Genomic DNA, 21478 nt, shown 5'->3' with positions numbered 1-21478 from the left:
TTTGATGACCATCCTTTCTTTGAGGAAAAGGAAAGGGGGCATTTCACCTTTAGCCCTGCCGTGTGCCGAGTATTCGTTGTTCCCGGTTTTAAGCCAGACAGACCCACGGTGAGGGAGAGAAAGGACAGACATGTGGGGGAAATACAGCGTTTGTTGCTGTTCTTGGACCACAGGACGGCAGGCTGCTTTAGGCTGGCAGGTCGGCCACAACACCTGGTCTGGTCTCAGGCTCACATCCTGTCAGGGACACCATCTGGCTGGGTCTGTTCTCCTCAGACAGGACTGGGTGGTCTCGTCTCGCTGTGGTGATGCGCGCAGTGCAGCTCATTTCAGGAGTTGCGGAAAAGCCGAGGGAGCGAGAGAGGACCGGCGGGAAGAAATAGTGGGGCAGACAGTAACCCAAAGGGGATGCAAGGTTCTTACACGTCCCTGCAGCGCTGCCCATCGGCTGTCCCCACTGCTGGGCTGGGGACTGGGTGCCAGGATGGTTTTCAGGAGTCTCACAACTGAAAAACAAAGTTCCTTGAACAAGAGCAAGGTCTGCTGGCCGGGAAGGAAGTCCTCTGGTCTGGTCGGCTCCCTCTGCCCTGGGGGTGAGCAGGATGAGGCAGCCTTGAGCTGGACAAGATGAGCTGGGATGCTGGGATCCAGGTGAGAGCTGGACTGGGATTTTTTTTTGCCTTCTCTTTTTAAGAACCCCACAAGGGAGGCCACGGGGGGCACAGTTCCTCTGCTCAGTATTTTGTCCACCACTTAACCCTAATACTCACACCACCGATTTTGGCCCATTACTTTCTGGCCCCATCGCTTGTTTGTTAAGTCCGACTTCAGCCCAGTTCTTGAGTCGCCCCAGCTGGCCGTGCTTTGCTTGCACTGACTCAGCCTCCCGCGTCTGTTTGCCCTGGTTCATCACATTGATTGACCCCACTTGCCTTCTGTTTCCATGGTTCATCTCCAAACAGGCAACGAACCACAGGTTCTTGTGCCATCAGAGCAGCAGCCCTGGGAGACAGGACAGAGCCTTGAACCCTTCCTCTCCTCCCGGCCAGCCAGGCCCCCTCCCCTTGAGCACTATGGGAAGGGCAGGGAGGTCATGACCCCTCAGCTAAGAGCCCTGCACTAGCTGGAGCAGAGCAGCAGGCAGACCCCAGCCCTTCTGGGCTCCCTTCGCTGCTTTCACTGCAGGCTCCCTGCCCGCAGGGCCCTGGGAGGGTGTTGGGATCATGAGCCCTCACATCGCTCAGAAGGAAACTGAGGCGCACGTCCTTGGAGCTGGTCAGCTGAGGCTCTTGTGTCTGCACAGGGGCCGACGAGTCGAACAGGCCCAGAGCTGGCCCTGCAGGAAGCCACCGTGTGCCCAATGGCAGAGGGGCCACTTGGTGTGGCCTGTCTCCTCCTGTGTGTTCTGGTGCCATCCTGAGCTCCCTCAGGAGCCGGAATCCCTCCCCCATAAGCGGTGTGCAGGGCTGCATAGAAATTCATGCTCCCTCTGGCCCAGTGCTTCCCTGCCCCATTTCCCCCCCGCTTCCTGCCCATCCTTCACCACCCCCGTTCGCCCCTTGCCTCCATCTGGTCCCATCTCGCAGGGCCGCCCAGAGGATTCAGGGTGCCTGGGGTCTTAGGTAGCAGGGGGCCCCGCTTCAGCAGTAATTCGGCGGTGGGGGTCCTTCGGCCCAGGCGGAAGGACCCCCCAAGACCCGATGCGGAGGAAGCTCGGGCCCCGGGCGAGTGAAGGACCCTCTCCAAGGGCCCCAAAAACTCTCGTGGGGGCCCCTGCAGTCTGGGGCAAATTGCCCACTTGCCCTCCCCTTTGGGCAGCCCTGCCATCCGGTCCTTCCCTGCCCTGTTTCCTCCTCTGGTCACATCCCGTTCTACCCTGCCCCCGTTCACCCCTCTGGTCCCACCCCATCCTTCACCACCCCTGTTCCCTCCTCGCCCCCTCTGGCCCCATCCCAACCCATCCATCACGGCCCCGGTTCCTGCCTCCTCGCTCTGTGTCCCATCCCCCGCCCGCCCCCTTCCCGCCTACCCCTCTGGCCCCGTCCCAGCCTTCCCCACCCCCATCTCCTCCCTGTGCCCCATCCTGTCCTGCCCTGCTACCCTCCCCGCCTTCCTCCTCTAGCCCCATCCTGTCCTATCCTTCCCCATTCCCCCCTCGCTCTTCTGGCCCTGTCCCATCCTGTCCTTCACTGCCCCCATTCACCCCTCTGGCCCCATTCCATCCTTCCCTGCCCGGCCCCAGCCCCACCTTCCCCCAGCCCCATCCCATCCTTCCCTGCCCCCCTCCCCACCTCTCTTCTGCCCCATTCCATCTGTCCCTGCCCCCCTCCCTGCCGTCCCCCTCTGTGTCCCATCCCGTCCTTCTCTGCCCATCACTGCCTCCTCCCCCTGCGCCCCATCCTGTCCTTCCCTACCCTCGTCCCTGCCGCCCCCCGCGGCACCCCATCCCATCCTTCCTGCCTCGGTCCCCAGCCGCCTCTCCCCTCCGTGCCCTGTCCCGTCCTTCCCTGCCCCACCTGCCCCCTCGGTGCCCTATCCTATCCTTCCCTGCCCCCACCTCCTCCCCCATTTTCCTGACATCTCCATTGGCCCAGACACCAGGAGCAGAAGGGACAGCTCTTCTATCCGTCCGTCCCCGTCCCCCCCCGTTGTGGGTTACAGGCACAAGGCCTGCCAGCTGGTGCTCCCGGATCAAGGGAAGAAGCAGCCGCTACATGAACTACGCCGCCATCCTCCTGATCTCCAGAAAGGCTCAGCCGGCGCAGGGCCCTGCTGCTTGGCAGAAGAGGGTGCGGGCTTGTCTACACCCCCCTGAGCACTGCAAGTTTCAGCACTGGAACATGCCAGTGTAGACAGTGCATCAGCGCTGGGAGCGACGCCCCTCGGGGAGGTGGGTTTTTTAGAGCGACCACACAAGCCACGTTAAAGCGCTAGCGCAGGGCTGGTGTTAAAGGGGTGGGGTGGGACAGGCTGCGCAGGGCCTGAGGCCGAGGAGCCAGGCCATTTCCTCAGGAGCCGGGGGTGCTTTGCCCTGAGGGAGGCTGCTGCGCAGGGGCACACAGATCCCAGCTCCCCCTTGTGCCCACAGGGTGGGCTGCGCTCTGCCATGGCTGGGGAGGGCTCGCTGGTGTAAGGGGTGGGCTCAAACCCTCCCTGCAGAGGTCACTCCCGTCCCCTCTCCCATGATGCCACAGGGCCAGGCCTACCAGGGCAGCATCTTGAGAGGTAATTGCCACCTTGTCGCCCTCCCAAGCCAAAGCCAATGGGGAGTCCCCAAGGGACCCAGAAACAAACCAGGCACTTTAAAGCTCATCCCTCCATGCCCCAAACTAGTGACCCCAGCCAGCCACCCCGCCTTAGAATCCAGCCTCGGCTCAGCTCATGGGGCAACATCCACCCCAGGGCTCAACTCTGTCCCCCCACCCACACACACCCTGCTGGCTCCTTGTATCTGCAGTAACAGGACAAGGCCTCTGGCTTGGCCTCCGGCCATCAGCTGCAGCTTATCTCAGGAACAGGCCTGCCCTAGCGCTCACTGATTATGGATAAATGCCAAATTAAGTTGGGTTGATGCTTTATTTTTGCAATTAAAGAAGTATACCTGCCAGCCTCCCTGCACCTGCAGGGCTGTGTGGGGATTATTCACTCCACCATGGAACCGGAGTGGCTAAATGCTTTTATCCTCTCAGGCTGAAACACAAACACAGAGGCTGAGAAAAGCAAGTCTGCAAAGAACCCAATTTAAACAAGTCTGGAAGCAAAGCCCAGAAGGAGATTGCACAGCCAAAGCCTCAACTGCAGCCTTCCAGACACAAAGCGCCTCGGAAAGAAAGAAAAGCAACTCTCGGCCCCCAGAGCCTGCCGCGTGTGAGGAGCGAATGTGAGGGCTGCGAACGCTGCCTGCCCTGCAAAGCTCCCAGCGTTGACATTCTGAAATAAGGTTTCCATCAGGCGGTCTGTATTTCATGGCCAACATGAAATAGACAACACACAATTTGCTGAAGGTATTGACAGAAATATGCCGCTTCTTAAGATGCCATAAAGGGGTCAACAGCATTTGAGATGCTTCTCCAGCCTGGTGGGAAGGATGCTCAGCTTCCAGGCTGCTCTAAGTGCTCCGCACATAAAGAAAGGGGATTTCACACTCCTGTCTGACAAGCACAGCTGCAGGCCTTGGAACCGTCTGTGCTTTCAAAAATTTAGTCACAGGCAATAAAGATAAACAAGGAGTCACTTGCATTGTGAGAACCCCAGGACTGCAGGGACCTGGGAGGGGTTATTTAAACGTTTATTTTCCCCTCTCCCCAAATCAGACATTTTTACCTGGATTAATTCTAGCAGGTGCTTGAAGTGCTTGTTTCCCTTTGCAGTACCCAAAACACAATTTTGAGACTATTTTAGACTGACAGCTAAAAAACACGATCAAAGCAAAGGCAGCAGAGCTAATGCACTGCAGCACCAGGGAACTGAATGCTTTCTTAAAGAACCTTCCCAAACCAGAATCATTCCAGAGCCCATTCAAACTGTGAGCTCTCGCTTCAGCTCAAGTTCAAAGGGCACAGCACTAACCACCAACAGAACAAACCCATCCCAACGTAAAAGTTCTCTGCTTCTGAAAGCCAAACTCGTGTGACGTGCACGGCTGACTCATAACCCTGGGTCCTGCAAACGTGTATTTAACGCTATGTGCAGAGTCCCGTTCAATGGGACCACACGTGCCTACAGAAAAGCATGTTTAGATAAGCCTTTGCACAACCAGGTTTAAGTCACCTTCTTCGTTAGCTCTGGGCCAGAGCTGGTTGCCAGTACAGACTGCCATCGCTCCAGTGTAGAGCTCTGACAGTTTCTCCTAGCTGATGTTGTCCTTCTGTTTTAAATTTTGCATCACAGGCTTCAAAATTATGCAGATTTTTTCTTTCATTCATGAAAGATTTTAGGAATAGCTTCCAAAAGAGAAGTGTTCAAGGAACAGTACTTTGGATCACCACAATCTGTTTACATTAAACTCAAGTTTCTCATTCACTTTTGAAAATGGGATTTAGGTCTTGACTATCAGGGGAATGCCATGAAGCTGACTGATACCATGTTTTACAGACTGCCAAGGCTGGAGATAGGTTAGTCACTGTGATTGGTATTTTGTTTACACCTAAGGTCAGTGTCAATGTTATGCTTTACCATAAGTTATACACACTGATGAAGATACTGTAGCTATTGCACTTCAGACTCAAAATTAGCTTCATTAGAATTGGTAATTTGGCTCAAGCTAAGGCTGGGGGGTGGTTTTGTGATTCTGAATTAGGAGTGTTGCTGTTTTACAAGACAATGGAATTTACGTTTAAATCTTAATTTTGTATTTCCTAATACTGTATGCTTTGGAAACTGAGAAATGAGCGATGGGCATGACTGGAACTCAGATCAATGTAGCTGTTTAGGACTAGTGATGCCAGTGGTGTAACCCGCCTGCAGGGGCACTCTTATTCCAGTAGAAGAGTGGCTTAGTGGGGTGGTTTAGCTTAAATCTCTTTTCAATTGATATAAACCAAACCAACAAAGGCCTTTTGGTTACTGAACTCAATGTCCATGAGCTTCAGACCCATGCAGCTCAAATGGCTAAAATTCAGACCTTCACTTAAACCAAGAAATCTTTTCCAACACCGACAAGGCCAAAGGCTCTTAAGTAATTTAAGCATTGGAAATGTTACCTATAGCCTAAAACCTATTTGTGTTGTTCTAGGTTGCCACTACTGGGGGCTCATTTTCCTGTTGCAAGACTGGATCAATTACCTCCTTAAATCAGATTTTATTCTCCAATGCACAGCCTCGTTAAAGGCACACACAGCTCAGTCACACCAATCTCACTACAATCTAGAATTCACCAGTCGGTGCTGGAGGTAATGTAATCTACCATTCTGAGATGATGGAATTCTTCAGAGCAGACAGGCTGCTTATAGGATTAGAGAGAGAGATGCTATAAAGAGGTTCTCTTTCTCTTCATTTTTGTGTGGGAAGACAAAGGAAAAGGAAATAAAATGGCCTGCTAAAGTGGTGTAAGAGGACAAGGCAGTCTGAGCAACCCAAAACAGGTTTTATTGAAATACAAACAAAATTACAGCCAGGGACAGCTTTTAGGAACAGCATTTCCAAAACATGGGAAACAAAACAAAAGCTCATGGGTAATCTTGAAAATCTGGTACCAAGTTGTGGGACCCCCGTTTTCAGAACTGCACCTAACTAGTGCAGGAATGGTGGCCCAATGGCTATTAGCTAGGTACATTGTTGCTAATGGCCCTATGTACCCATAATCAGACTAGCAAATTGTAGGTTTTCAGCCCAGCCTGAACACATCCAAAAATAAAACTTTAGCTCAAATGCACTTTTTTTTTTTAAAAGAGGAAACCAGAGAGTAACTTTCGCCAACAGGCTTCTCAAACTTCCCCTTGTTTCTAACCCTGGAGGAGCATCAAGTTGCTGGGTGGTCAGGTGAAGCTTTCTTGTAAGGAAGACCACCACTGATTTATCCTGTGTACAGACATTCTGCCCCAGCTCACTGCTGTCCTGTGCCTTGAGACAATCACTCCCACCACCGCAAAGCTGCTGTGACAAGCCGCAAGGGCACCAATGAACTGGGTCCTGTGTCTCACTGCAGGAGTCACTGTCCAAACACCAGATCTGGCTCCGATTTCGGAAAAGGGCTGTATTTCTGCACAAGGCAGAAGATGCTGGGTGGTCTCTGACAACATAGCCCTGGTTTCCAGCTCAGGTACAAGTGCCTTTGGTGGGTCCATTTCAGCAAGAACACAGCATTTTAGAGTTAGATATTCTGGACCAGATCCTCAGCCGTTGTAGACAGGCATGGCTCCACTGGCCGATTCACACTAGAGGAGGATCTGGCCGATTGTACACAGTTCCTATGTGTACCACTAGTCACAGCTGCATCTGGGTGCCAATAGGAACCACTATTTTCAAGGGATTAAGATTCAGTCACAGTTTTGGTCCAGACTGAAACTTGGTCACAGGCAAGCAACTTCCAGCTGCCAGTTTGAGGTGACAGACAGAAGAGCTTCAGATATTTTCCACACTTTTGAAGTGGTCCCCCTGTTCATTAGGACATTCCCCAGGCCATTCCCCTACAACCTCAGCCAATGCCCATGGGGCTTTGAAGACATGCAACACAACAGCTTTTCTAAGCAAAGCAGCTACAATTTTTCTCTGAGTTCATGTGAGATTGAGACCTCATGAGAGTGCCTACACCACCAGCACTGCTAGAGGCCCTGCTAGAAATGATTACAGCCCGGTTTCATTCTGGAGCACCCTTTCCTAAGTGCCTTGAAAGCCTTGAACAGGGCCAGGCTTCAGCACAGCTCAGGGATATGCTGCTGTCCTGTGTTTTAGCAGAGACGGATCCCTCCAGCACTTGGTGGGGTGACAGACCAAATGAACTGACTGCTCACAAACTAAGGATAATGAACGTGGAGAGTGGGTTGAAAAGAATCAAAGGGATTGATTCCTCACAATCCAAACCCACAAATAAAAAAATGCAATAAAAAACCTGTGGGTGTTAGAGCAGCAGAGAGTTTGTAACCTCAAGAGCAGCTGAGTGCAGAGTTCAGCAGCGCTTTGCCTAGCTCTGGCGGAGCAGAGGAGACATCGGAGTAAGTGTCCTCTTCTCCAAGATGTCCCCTTTCAAGTTAAGGTCTTATCTTTCAGAGGGTTAAGAACAAAAACACCCCTGCAGTTGCAGTAACTTATCTGCAACCTACTAGATAAAGGTTATAAACAGCTTGCTTCTATTTCAGTTAGGCACCCCCACGCTGCCAGACCCCTTTTGGGTATGCTTTGAAAGGGGCGTGGGTATGTTGGTTATTTATTGCATGGATCTTTTACATCAAAACTCAACCCAGATTCTGATAACAAGTTAGCTGTAAGGTCACAAGTACACGTTGCTAACACCCTACTAAGATGAAAGGGCAGAAGGTGGGGCAGGCAGGGTGAGGTCAGAGCTTGTCAGTAGGAGTGCTGCAGGTGACGGGCTGGGACAAGACACAGCACTGACTGACAACAGGGGATTATTTCCATGATCACATAGTGGGGGGACGGGGTACTCTGCCCTAAACCCAACTGAGAATTTCCTTGCCCTTTAATACTAGAGAGCGGGAGTTTGAGACACATGCAGCTTTGGCCTAACTGCTCCACTGAAGCCAGTGCCTCCCACTAGCATCACCTGGAGCAGTCAGGGTCTCTGCACATGGAAGTTTCCCCAGAATAGCTACATCTGTTTAAGACCCTGTGTAGACATTCTGTTCTAGAATAACAGTGCCTTGTTCTCATTTAGCTTAATCCACTTTGGATGTGGATTAATCTTTAAACTAAATTAGAAAAGGGTTCTCTTACTCAGCAGTAAATGTCCACACAGGGAGTTAATCCGAACAGCTATTTCAATAACTTTCCCACTGTAGACAAGCCTGAAGGCCAACACCAAGCTCTTTGGGTGATCCCAGAGGTAAGTCCAGGCAATGCTGTTTCAATTCCTGCCCGGTGCTGACGGCACGCTCAGTGTCTGAGGTCTGTGCACCTTCCTGCCGCCACAAGTCTTTGAGGCAATGCATCAGAACAGTTAGCCTAAAAGCAGTCCCATGACAGCTGCCCTCTGGAGAGAACATGCTGCCCTAACAGGACACTGCAGAATGCATTCTTTAGAGGTGTTATAGACTGTGCCAATCTGGAGCGTGGAGGTTAGAGACATGCTGCCACTACATACAATTGTTAGGGGCGTTATTCTGCATGCACTGGGATTTTCACAGACTAGTTTTAATGGCCAAATTAAAGCTGTATAGTTTGCTTTGCTGCTAAGAAGTTGACTATTTAACTCTGCCCTCAAGTGAAATCCTTTCAAGTTGCAAAGACTTAAAAAAAAACAACTACCCAACAAGTTTTATACAAGAGCGGATGCTAATAGAGGGAAGTTGCTACTGACCTGTTATCACAAGTTTTCAGACATTTCTCTCATCGGGTTTGCAAGTGGGACCTACTAAACCACAATGCCAGGCGTGGAACACCAAATCCCTACCAAGAGAGTATCTCGTGGATGCAGCAATGGGTGCAGGAAGAGCTCACTAACTAGAGCACATTTTATTTCTTGTCAGAATGGCAGGGTGGCAAAGGGATTTTGCTACACTTGCCTTCTGACCAAACACTTCACTCCCTATATGTGTTTCCATGGTGACAAGCGCATGTCAAGCGCAGGATTATCCTTCCTGTGCAGGACCAAGTAGTGATGCTAGGCGAAGAGTGAGGAGGGTCCTTTGCTCTTTACTCAGAATATCAAGTCTCTTTTGTGCAGTGGAGGGGAACAGGACAAGGCAGATTTGACTAGAATGTGATGGGCCAGATCCTATGTCTGGCTGACACGCGATGCTGGAGCCAGCCGGGGACGGAAATATCTTCTAGCGTAATTAATGCAGCCTAAGGACTACTTGAAACTATGCTGACTACAGCAGTTCTCCTGAGACTGCTCTTTGGGCCAAGAATGGTTGGAGTGTACCATGCTTTAGGGTGGCCCACTCCTGCACTTCTTTGCCCCAGGAGAAGGGGGCAGGTAGCATGAAACCCGTTATGCCAGCTTGACATCAGGGAAATCCCTGGCTGCCCTCTGTCCCCTTTGCTCTGCTGGACAGACACAGATGGGACAGAGCTATGGACCAGGATCTGGCTGGATATTCTCATGCTTTAATGTTATCCAGCTCACCTGACACAAGGTGCTGGACTGGGGGGACATTCCAGCATGCATAATACTCCTGACACCCCAGCCCAGTCCTTATAGAAATTAACATTCCCTCACCTTCCCCATGAAGTCCAAGGACACCTACACACACTCCTACTCAGAACTAAACACCACTGAGTATAAAAGCCCCCACTGCACAAGAGAGTCTGAGCGAGACTAGCGAGGCGCCAGGCCAGAGGTGCTCAAGCAGCAGCATGCACTGGGCACCATGTATGAGGTGCGGTGTTAGGGCCCAGTGCAACTGTTTTATTGATAAGGCACCATTTCAAGAGACTCAGACTAAACTCCCTCTGTGTTGGCTAAGCACTTGCCACCCTAACCTCACTGAATCCCCCATCCCAGCTCCCTTACAGATGAACTTTTAGGCCTAATCAAAACAGCAATGAGAATTTTTGTTTAAAAGGCTTTTGCTTGACTCCCCATACACCATCTACAGTCTGAATGGCAGCTCCATCTAGGTGGATGGGCACAACAGGCAGCCTTAGAGCTGCGGCTGATCTGACCCTGGGACACCCGAGGACTATACACATTCAAGGTCTCTAGAGGAAACTTAGAGGGACCCAAACATTCAGATGCCTAACTCCTCATCAGGAGAGCCGTACCACTTTGAGCTTACCCCCAGTGTGAGGGGCCCATGGACCAATGGCCTGACCTGGCACTGCAATCCCTATGAGAAAGCACCATCAGTACCATGCAGGGTAAACAGCCACAACACATTTTAATGCAAAGACATGCAGGAGTCCAGCAATGATTAATGCAAACACCCTACAGGAGGTAACTTGTAGAGCATTCAGTTCAGACCGTTTGAACTCTGCTAGCTCCTTGGCACCAGCGTGTATGGAGTTAGTTTTTGAGAATCTCTGGTATCAAGGGTTAACAGCATTCTGTCCAATTACCTTGGTCGGGATGATTTCAGGACAGCAGCCAGATATGTGAAGGACAGTTCTGCAGGAAGGTTAGGGCTGCGAGTGCTTAGCCAACACAGAGGAGTTTATCTGAGTCTCTTAACCAGCACCTCACATTTCTAAAGGAAACAGATAAGCATTCAATAGCAGCTTCTTCTCTTCTCTGGTCTTCAGTTACCAGCTCTGCAATTAGATTACAAAGCAAGACATTGTAGATAATCAATAGCAGCAGCTCTAACATCATCCCCCAGTTGTAAGCATCAGACAAGCTGCTTCGGACTCAATGTAGGTGCACAAGCTACCACCACTCCCATCCCCCCCCCGCCAAGTCAATCACTGTGTTGAAACTTTGAGACACTTGGACTGTTCTTCCGCACTCGTGCTCAGACCCAGGCAGTTTGCGGTCTCACCAGGGCAACGAAGCAGCACTCCTCGTGCTGCCACCACAAGAGCACAAGCAACACCTGTACTAGCACAGAGGAGCTAGTGTTTTGCTCCTTGGTCAGCATACTAGGGAGCAGGGGATGGGGCTGGAGGCCTGGGCTCTTTTATATACACAGAGAAGGAGGACTGCCAACAATGCATTCTACTCCCTAGACACATGCACCAAACAGGTTTTATTGTGAAATTGGTACAATATCCTGGGCTGGCTGGCTGGCTTTTTAAATGTGGGAGGTGATTAAGTATCTGGTTATACCCAACAGGTTTGGTTAAAAAGGAGTCCAAAGAGGAGTGTTTTGAAGGCAAAACGCAAACTTCACTGCTGCTCTAAGTACATCCACTTAATGGGGCATTTTTAAAGTATAGTACTGGCTTGAAAATCGAGGATATTAGACAGTTCCCTTTACTCTGACCTGCTACTTAGGTGCATTTGTTTGTTATCTTTCTTCTTACTTTACTGACCAAACTACTACTGTTAGCACTGCAAAGCCAGCACAGCTGAGAGTGAGAGCTGGCTTGTGTACAGCCAGATTAGTCAAACTGAGTTCCAGGTGCAGAATTTCTAATTCTTGGCAATGCACAAGCCAGCGTGACTTTCAGATTCTTACTTGGATTCTAAGCTCTTTGGGGAAGGGACTGTCTTTTTGTTCTGTTTGTACAGCCCTTAGCACCATGAGATCCTGGTTGTAACAATATAAATAATATCACCATGAATTTGCAGGCCTAACAGCTGGGGAAACCACATTTCTTGGAAATTAATCACATCTCTCTCAGCTCCCCTCCCCCATAGCATAGTGTATTATGATTTTCAGATTTTTCTTAAATCAGAGTATTACAACCAGACTGTTAGACATTATGCTTTTGAAACGTATTCATCACTCAACACTTCAGAGTTACAGTTACATGAATCCTGACCTGCTAGCTCAAAATACAGTGATAAAAATAAAGGGTGCGAAAACTACAGAAATAAGCTTCACACCAAGCCCCCATTTATGTGGAGTGTATTTTGCACTGCAAATAACTGCGCCCACGATACTGCATCCTCAGTTCATTCATGCTTTTGCCTGGCAATTTACAGCTGGTATCAAGTAACGGGTGTACTTCAATGGGGATCTCCTGCAAAGTGCAGGCCTGCTTTTTTTAAAACTGGCAAATTCCTACTCAAAGCGTAAACCCTAATAATGCTATTTTGAGCTTCTCCATCACCTTTCATCTGATGCTTCATAAGTTACATGTTGATCTTCTCAGATAGTTAGTAATACTTAGCTTGCAGGGTGAGTATTACTGTCCTTCCATTCTATAGATGGTGAAACTGAGGCACGGAGAGCTTAAGTAACTTGCCCAAGATCAAGGAGACAGTCTCTGTAGCTGGTGGGGCTCACACTGGGAACAGATGCCCACATCACAGAAACTGTCAGATACTCAGAAGTAAAAGACCATAATCCCCCCATATGTTTAAACTAATGGCCACTTGAAAGAGAGCAAGATATTGCAAGAGAATTCCTTTGAAGCCTCAGGCATCCCCAGAACAGGACAGCTTTATGGCCAGGACGTCACAGCTACAGTTTGACAAGGGGACCAAAACAAACGCTCAGTGGGTCACACTTCCTTCCAGTTAGTGCTTGTTGCTGTCTAAGGGGTAAAAGATTTTCAAGTAAGTATGCAGGCGAGTACATGAAACTCCCTCCATAAGATCCAAATGGCATGGAATACAATGAGGCGGTTTAATAATAGTTACCCTGAACTCCATGCTTTGGGGATCGGGCTATTAGGACACTGGGCAACTGAATCAGTTTTTAAAAGAACAAAACCTTGTGAAGAGTCATATGTGGCAGAGTTCATAAGAACATAAGAGCTGCCATATTAGGTCAGATCACGTTCCATCTCGCCCAGCATCCTGTCTCCATTGGTGGCCCCTGCCAGAGCTTCAGAATAAACAGAACAGAGCAATTGTGGAGTGATCCACCCCTCTCTTCCACATGGCTTCTAACTTGATCACAGGTTAAGGCGTCACCTAAAGCAGGGAGTAACATCTTGGCTAATAGCTGTTGATGGATCTATCCTCCATGAGCATTATCCAATTCTTGCTTAAACCCAGTTACACTTTTGGTCACACAGCACCCCAAGTCAATGAGTTCTGAGTTGGTGTACTGTGTGAAAAGTACACTCCCTTCCGTTTGTATGAAACCTGCTGCCTATTAGTTTTATCAGGTGACCCCCTGGTTTGTATTAGTGAAGCAGGAAATAATGCTTCTCTATTCACTTTTTCTACAACAGTCTATGATTTTATAGGCCTCTATCATAACCTTGTAGTCATCTTTTAGTCTCTCCTTGAATGGAAGCATTCAGACCCTTGATCATTTTGCTTCTCTTTCTGAACCTTTCCCGGATTCCACAACCTGACATCAGTTTTAGGGAACCCCCATCCCCTCCACTGGCATGATGTTAGTAGCTGACAGGAAAGCAGGACAGCCATGCAGCAAAGGGCTGAGCTGGGGCATTCACAGTAGGGCATGGAGCTGAAGCCCAGGATCAGACTCTGGGAGGGGTAACAGCCATTTCAGCACATCAGGGATGGACTCAGATGACTGAGAAAAATGCCAAGTCTTGAGCCCACATTCCCCAGCAGCAATAGACTGCGTCCGCAGACACTGCTGTGCACAGACCCAGGCTTGTATGTGAGGGGGATTTTCCAACATTACTCGGAGGAATTTTGAGCACAACTGCAATGCAAATTCTTCCCCTCCCCCCTCTGCACACGCCTCCCAGCCAGAACAGCTCTGCAGCACTGTCAGTAGCAGATCTTGGGAGCAACCAAACCTAGCTCTCCAACACCAAGCCATGACACCTGCCAGGGAGAGAGCAGACTGCTCATGCAGGTGCAGTTCCCAGCATATCCTGAAGGAAGGAAGTGGCATGAAACTCTGTACAAACCTGGGACCCAGCATCAGAGCTGCTTCTCCTCTCAGTGGCAGAGCCAGGTTCTATCATCAGAGGAGCGAACACGTACAAAAAAGACACCACCCGACATATCAAATTACTAATTATATACTTTTAAAAATTTGGTATCACATATTTTGTACTTAAAATAAAAACACAAGAATGATCCAGGCAACAAGTGTTTGAATTATACTTAGATATACTTTAGATTCTAGAAGTAAATGACAATGTATTGGTTATAGTGGCAGTATTTTTAAACCTGTGATATTTTTCCAAGTTACTAATTTCATTTTAAAAATCAATGAAATGCCTTTATTTATAATAGATTATAATACTAAAGTCATAGCATGACAAATACAAGAATGAGAATTGGTGAGCAAAGATCTCTCAAAGCTCTTCCGGGGTTGGACAAAGCAGTAATTTCCCCTAAAGTAGCTTTATTCGGGGGTTAAACAAAAGACATCTCCTGACTTTGGTTGGCAGTCTAACATTTTGAAACACTGAGTACTGAAGATTAGGTTTTTAACCAATTTAAACTGTGTGTACACACAAAACAAAAAAAACCTTCTCTTCTATCATGATTCTGTTATTACAGGAGATGAAATCTGACATCCACATAAAATAGCCTTTAGTTCCATTGTTCTTCAAACCTCAGATCAGTGAAATGCAGCTTTGCATTTGAGATACTATATGACTTGAGTACATTTTGCACTGCCTGCATCTACAATGACATCAGGGAGAGAGAAAGGACATGACTGCCCTAGCAAAATGTAATTTAAAAAAAGGCAGACACTGCTCACTATCATTACAGCAGAAGGAGAACAGTAGGGGCGAGATAAGAAATGCAATGAAACCTTCCTGTAGCACAACTGATATCTGAAAAGCATCAGTCACTCCAGCAGATCAAAAGAAGAAGAGCAGCCAGTATTCAGCCAGATAGAGATCCTTATGACCTATATAGAAGTGCACTCAGTAAACTGTAGCAGTTTCCCCAACAGAGTTTTCTTATGGATTTATTTATGGGAAAATTAAGATTAAGTCTGATTTAAATTATGAAATTCAGTTTGAGTTAACTTCATGGAACTATTGCAGCTACTTTTATTTTACTCCTGCCTTCATAAAAGCTACTGATTATAACAGAAATTACAAAGACTAAAGTACATGCTTCAATATAATTAGGCGGGACACCAAGATGAAAACTATACCATGGAAGAGTCCTACAACCAGGTATTTGAGGCCAATGCCCTTATCAATGGAATCCTCAACCAAAATGTGAGGAAGGAGAGCGTACACCCTCTAACTTTTGACAATAATTCAAGGTCAGCTGACTACCAAGAACAGCACCATTCATCATTCAAGACTTTGGATCAAACACCTGATCTTTCCTACATCTAGAAACCTTCCTCCCTCCAAGCCTATAGCAATAAAGTAACCATTAAACAAGTTCTGGAGTCAATCGTCTTTCTTCCAATTTAGTTTTAATAAAAAAGCTTCAATGTAGTAGCTATGGGAAATTAACCCAGTTTAACTCTAGGTATCAGTGGGGAGTGTGCTAGTTGTAAATATGGATACACTGGTCTGTTCAGTGTTATTGTACTAATATGCTAATGCAAACACTGCTTAATAGAAGTATTGGTGTCCCCAATGTATAGCTTGTTTCTTACTGTAATAGAGAGGTGCATGTGAGCTCTCTGAAGTTGACACTACAGGTGATAGTCCCAAGCCAGCATCCACTTTTTGGGCTGCCAGGGGGTGGAGAAGGAGTGCATCTAGGTATAGAGTAACATCTCACCAAACAGAACTACTCCACAGTTCATTTACCCAATTTGGAAGTGTAGATTATTATACCTTGTCTTACAAACACCAAACACTTGTTACATATGCAAGGTCAATAATTCCCCTCTCTCCCCATATACAGAGTTGTGCTTCTGGATATAGTATCTGTCTGAGATTATTATTACGGGCTCAGCTCTTCAGGAAGCAGTGAAAGAGTCAGCAGCCAAGCCACAGGATGAGTCCTGTAAACAGTATGGGTGATGCATGCAGGGCATTCTGAAACAGAGGAGATTACTGGAAAACTTTGATAGGGCCTGAAGAATAAAGTTTCCTAGGTTTTGTTACTGTCTGATTGTGTGTGATGTATGTAAGTGTTTAATATAAAAATCAGGTAGTAAGTTTAGAATGTTACAACAAGAGATTATGCTGTACCCATTATCAGTCACTTGCACTACTGGCTTTTGGTTAGTGATGAAAATTCACAGAGAAAGAAGAAAGAAGAGGAGGGGGTTAAGCACAGAGAGGGCAGTAACAAAAGTCTCTCCACCTCCTGGTCCTGCCACTCCCTCAGCCCCTCCGCGAGAGAGCGGCGTCATCCTCGCCTCCTGCTCCACTGGACCAACTTCAGCGCACAGAGACATCAGCGGCTGGCGTCCCATGCACCCCAGACAGGCGGCGTCTCGACTGCAGCAAGTCATTCCCGGGCTGCCGCTGCTTGCAGAAAAGCGCCACTGTGAAGAGAGACCACGAAACACCCCGCCCGCCTTGCACTTTCCTTCTCCACCTCACTCCATCCCGGCACCAGCTGGGCTTCAGAACTACCTTACCCCACCGCGTGGCCGCCTCGCTCTGCATGGGGCTGGGGCCAACAGGACTGCTGCTTCTCAGCCCCTCCCACCGATGCTGCTGCCCTTCCCCTCCCGGCAGAGCCACACCTGGGCGGCATGTGCCGCGGGGCTCAGCTTAGCGAGCCGGGCAGCTGCGGGTGGGCAGGCAGAACCTCCTCGTATCATCCCGGGGCCAGGCAGCAGCCGCTGTCACCCGGCAGCCTGGAGCAAGCCGGGCTGAGGATGCCCGGGAAGGCAGTGCAGGCTGAGAGCCAGCTGGCGGCATACATGGAAACCTGGCTCCAGAGAGTCCAGTGCTGTCTGGAAAGAGAGCGCCACTTTGGAAAAGGTGCTGGGGGGGCAGCCGCTCCCCTGTTCTCTAGCTATGCTCTGGGTGGTAGGGGTGCAGGTGTCTGGGCTGGGGTATCCCACAGCTGGATGCTGAAGTGTGGATGTCAGACAAGATGTGTCCAGCTGACACGTGTGACACACTCAGACAGGTGCCCAACAAAAGTAACGAAACAGGAACTGGGCTGTTGCTTAGGAGTTCTTTGACTCTCTACTTCTGGGAAGTCTTTTTGCTGGCTGACAGGTATTTTGAATTAAATTGAAATAACTGAAACTGGTGTGATTATATTGTGTTTTGATAAATAAATATGCAGATTTTAAAATATTGTGGAGCAAGATGTTTAATTTTTTAGTGCAGAATTCCTCAGGGTACACATTACTACACCACTATGTGGGTGGCTTCCTATGTGAACACTTAGCTGAAATAACAAAGATCTTTTCAGTTTAGGTTACATTCCTTGGAAGTAATCCTTGGAGGTTTCCTTGGATAGACACACCTGGCTATGAGATTTCAATCAGGTTTTGCAAAATAAACCAAGCGCTACAGCTACTACACACATGTACAGCTTCAGTGACTCCCTGCTTAGCTACACTGAGAACTACAACTGTGTTGCATCCACTGTACTTAGCTCAGACCCGTTTAGCAAGCCTCAACTTTTGTTCAACCAATAGCAGTGAATAATAATCTGATATTTAGATGTCAGAGGCCATGTGTGGGGGCAATGCTGGAGCCAGACAGCCTTTGCCACAATGCCGCCTACAGTAAAATAAAACCTGGACACAGAGGATACTCCACCCACCACAGAAATGCACCTGCTTCTAGGGAGAACTGTGTTACAGAGCTCTCCATCTCCACTTGCTGATGGTGGAAATAAAGCATTTCAGATTCATGTAGGAGAATGCTGACTTTACACGGAATACAAATACAGAGAAAAGTTATCACGTTCCACTTTGAGCAGGCTAACATGTAGGCCCCAGCCTTACAGGGAATGGGAGACCACCTGCACTTTGCACTTACTGCTTTTCCAGAGATAGGCTATATGCGCAAGGACACCAGGGTGCTCATGCCTGGCATTAGGTTATTCTTTAGTTCCATCACTACGCTGGACCCAGGGCTGAAAGAAGATCAAATAAGAATTATCCTACACCGTGTACTTCTTCTAGCCAAGTATCTTTACTATAAATATTTAATTTTTCTAACATTGAAAGAAGACAGAGTATGTTAATTCGTAAACAAACCTTCATGCAATCAGAACAGAAGTAACTTCTACTTAAGAGCTAGACAAAGAGTGTACAATGCGGTGATGCCATTTTACTTTTGACTAAAATCCCAATTAATCAGTTAACCAAACAAGGAAAATAAATAAGCCAGCCAAGACAGCAGAAAAATCAGAAGAGTTAAAGCTTACGATGCATAAATATTGCACTGCCCTCAACTGTAAATGGCATCTCAGCACACATGCCTAGTCGTCTCATATACGCAGACTTCATGCAGATGTCGAACAGTAAATGCCAGTGAAAATGAGAGGAGGAGTAGGAGGTAAGTTCAGAGGCTAAAACAGGGAAAGAAAAAGTTAAAAATGAGCTTGAACAAGTTGAATGTCTTCCAAGAGTTGGGATGGCCTGATGAAATACATCCTAAAATACACAAGGTGCTGACTGAGGAGATATCTGAGCCATCTAAGCGATTATCTTTGAAAAGTCATGAAGACAGGAGAAGATTCCAGAGGACTGGAAAAGGGGGCAAATATAGTGCCAATCTAGGAAAAAAGGGAATAAGGACAATCTGGGGAATTACAGACCAGTCAGCTTAACATCCAGTACCTGGAAAAAGATAATGGAGAAATACGTTAACAATCCAATTGCAGAATCCTAGAAAATACAAGAAGGCGATAAGTAACAGTGGCATGGATTTGCCACCCAGAACAAATCGTAAGTCAAACCAACCTAATAGCTTTCTTTGACACAGGGTAACAAGCTGTGGATGGGGGAGGAGTATTAGATGTGGTGCATCTTAAGTTTAATAGGACTTTTTGATTCTGACTTACATGACCTCCTTTGTAAACAAATCTAAGGGAAATTCAACCTAGATTGAGCTACTATAAGGTGGGTGAATAACTGGTTGGAAAATCGTTCACAGAGAGTATGTGGTTCACAGTCAAGCTGGAAGTGAGCATATTGAGTGGGAGTCCCACAGGCACTCAGTTCTAGGTACAGTTCTGTTCAATATCTTCATCAGTGATTTAGATAATGGCATAGAGCACATTTATAAAAGTTTGCAGACGATAACAAGCTGCAAAGGGGTTGAAAGCGCCTTGGAGGATAGGATTAAAATTCAAAGTTATCTGGACAGAAGCCTTGGAGAAATGGTCTGGAAGTAAATAGGATGTGTGACACTACACTCCATACTTCATCATAGTATCCTTATTAGGATATGATCATGGCATAATTATGAAGCATTTTGTACTGCAAGATGGGTCATGTAAAGAGTCATTGGGAAAATTATGATTTGCTGAATACAAGTATCCTATTTGCTTGTAAGGCGTAACTATCGTTTTGTATCTGAAATTATGAATATTGACTGAGGTATATATTTCAGATGGGCTTACTCTGAAAACACCCACAGCCAGCCTTTCAGATACAACAATGAAAAAGCCAAAGAAGGTTACTGGCTCATCAACAAAGACAATTGGCTGTGGAATAGCTTGGCAGCAATGGAAGGCCAGCCTGTAAGTTAATTATAGCTACTCTGACTCTGCAAGGGCATGTGACCAGTTCACATGTCTCTGGACCTCCCTTGGGTACCTGAATTTTTCCTACAAACTGGTCTGAAACCAAGTTTGAAACAGAGTTCACTGCCACCCATGAAAAGAAGCTATACAAGGCAGAGAGTGACATCATCGGTTGTTCTTCACTCCCCTACAACTCAGAACAGACAGAAGCTCTAGAAAGAAAAAGTCTTGGAACGGGAATACAGATCCCAAGCTGCATAACAAAATTCACAGCTTGTCCATGGATCTAAGCCTGCTTATATTGTCAGCCAGGGTGAGAATTTACTAATTCATATCAAATCTTTCTAGAATTTTTTAGGCTTAGTTTGCAGTTCTGTTTATTTTACTAGGTAATCCCGCTTTGGTCTGTGTTCTATCACTTATAAATCACTTAAAGCAAAAAACAAGTTTATTAACTACAGAAGATAGATTTTATCTATAAACCCGTGTCTTGCCTGTGACCAAAGATGTCTTGGGAAAAATCTCAGCCTGCTTAACACAAGTATGCATGGTCCTCTCCACATTGAGGAATTGTGCAAACTGGGTAATATAAATTCATACTGGTGCGATGTTTACGATCAGGGCAGGATGTGTACTAACTCTGGGGTCCCAGGCCAGAGCGGTTATTTTGGCTGTAGTCTCTCGTATTGTTTGGTTCATAGCAGTGGCTGTCCAAAGCCTGCATGCAACTGCAGCTGGGTATGTGTCCCTGCCTGTGTGAATGCTGGTGGGAGGAGCGGTCTATAGCCTGTCACAGCAGCACAGTGCTAGAGGAGCCCAGGCTGGTGAGTCACAGGAGCTCAGTGAAGCCCCAGTTCCAGGTGGCACCCAGAGGGAACCAATCACAGGATGAGAATTCAATAAGGACAAATCCAGAGTACAGGTCTGTCACATCTTACGATGCATTTAACATGCGCCAAATTCATTTCTGTGGCTGGCAAAAAAAAAAGAAAAAATAATTTGTAATGTGCCTGTTCCTGTAGTGCGGGCGATTCATACCTGCCATTCAACTCAATGTAATTTTGACTATCGCCGGCAGTTTCACTTCTGCACTGACCGCGGGCGTAATACTAGCGTAAGATAGAACAGCTTTGAACCTGTATATACTCCACTATCAGTTTAACGCACACATACAAAATGGAAATGACTTTGCCCAGGATAGCCAGCACTGAAGAAACAAGATCTGGGGTCATAGTGGATCACAAGCTAAATGAGTCAACATCATTTTGAGGAATGCATTAGCAGGAGTGTTGTAAGCAAGATCGAAGTAATTCTTCAGTTGACATTTAATCAGCATGGAGTAGAGCAGAGGAGTATTGTGTGCCCAATTACTAGAGGGCCACATTTCCAGGAAAGACATTGTGGAAAAATTGGCAAAAAGTCAGAAGAGCAACCTAAACACTGATTCAAAGAGCTAGAAAACATGATACTACCTATGAGAGGAAGATTGGAAAAAAAGTGGCCTTGTTTAGTCTGGAGAAGAGAAGACTGAGAAGGGACGTGATAACAGTTTTCAAGTAGATAAAGGTTATTTACAAGGAAAAGGAGAAAAATTCTTCCTCTTTAAACCTCTGAGAATAGGACAAGGAAACAATGGGCTTAAATTTCCAGCATGGTTTAGGTTGGACATTAGGAAAAACTTCCTGTCAGGGTGGTTAAACGCACTGGAATAAGTGCCCTAGGAAGGTT

This window comes from Mauremys reevesii, linkage group 25, assembly GCF_016161935.1.
Source record: "Mauremys reevesii isolate NIE-2019 linkage group 25, ASM1616193v1, whole genome shotgun sequence".
Taxonomy (NCBI): domain Eukaryota; kingdom Metazoa; phylum Chordata; order Testudines; family Geoemydidae; genus Mauremys; species Mauremys reevesii.
The sequence above is the reverse complement of the archived record's forward strand: the minus strand, read 5'-3'. Positions refer to the sequence as shown.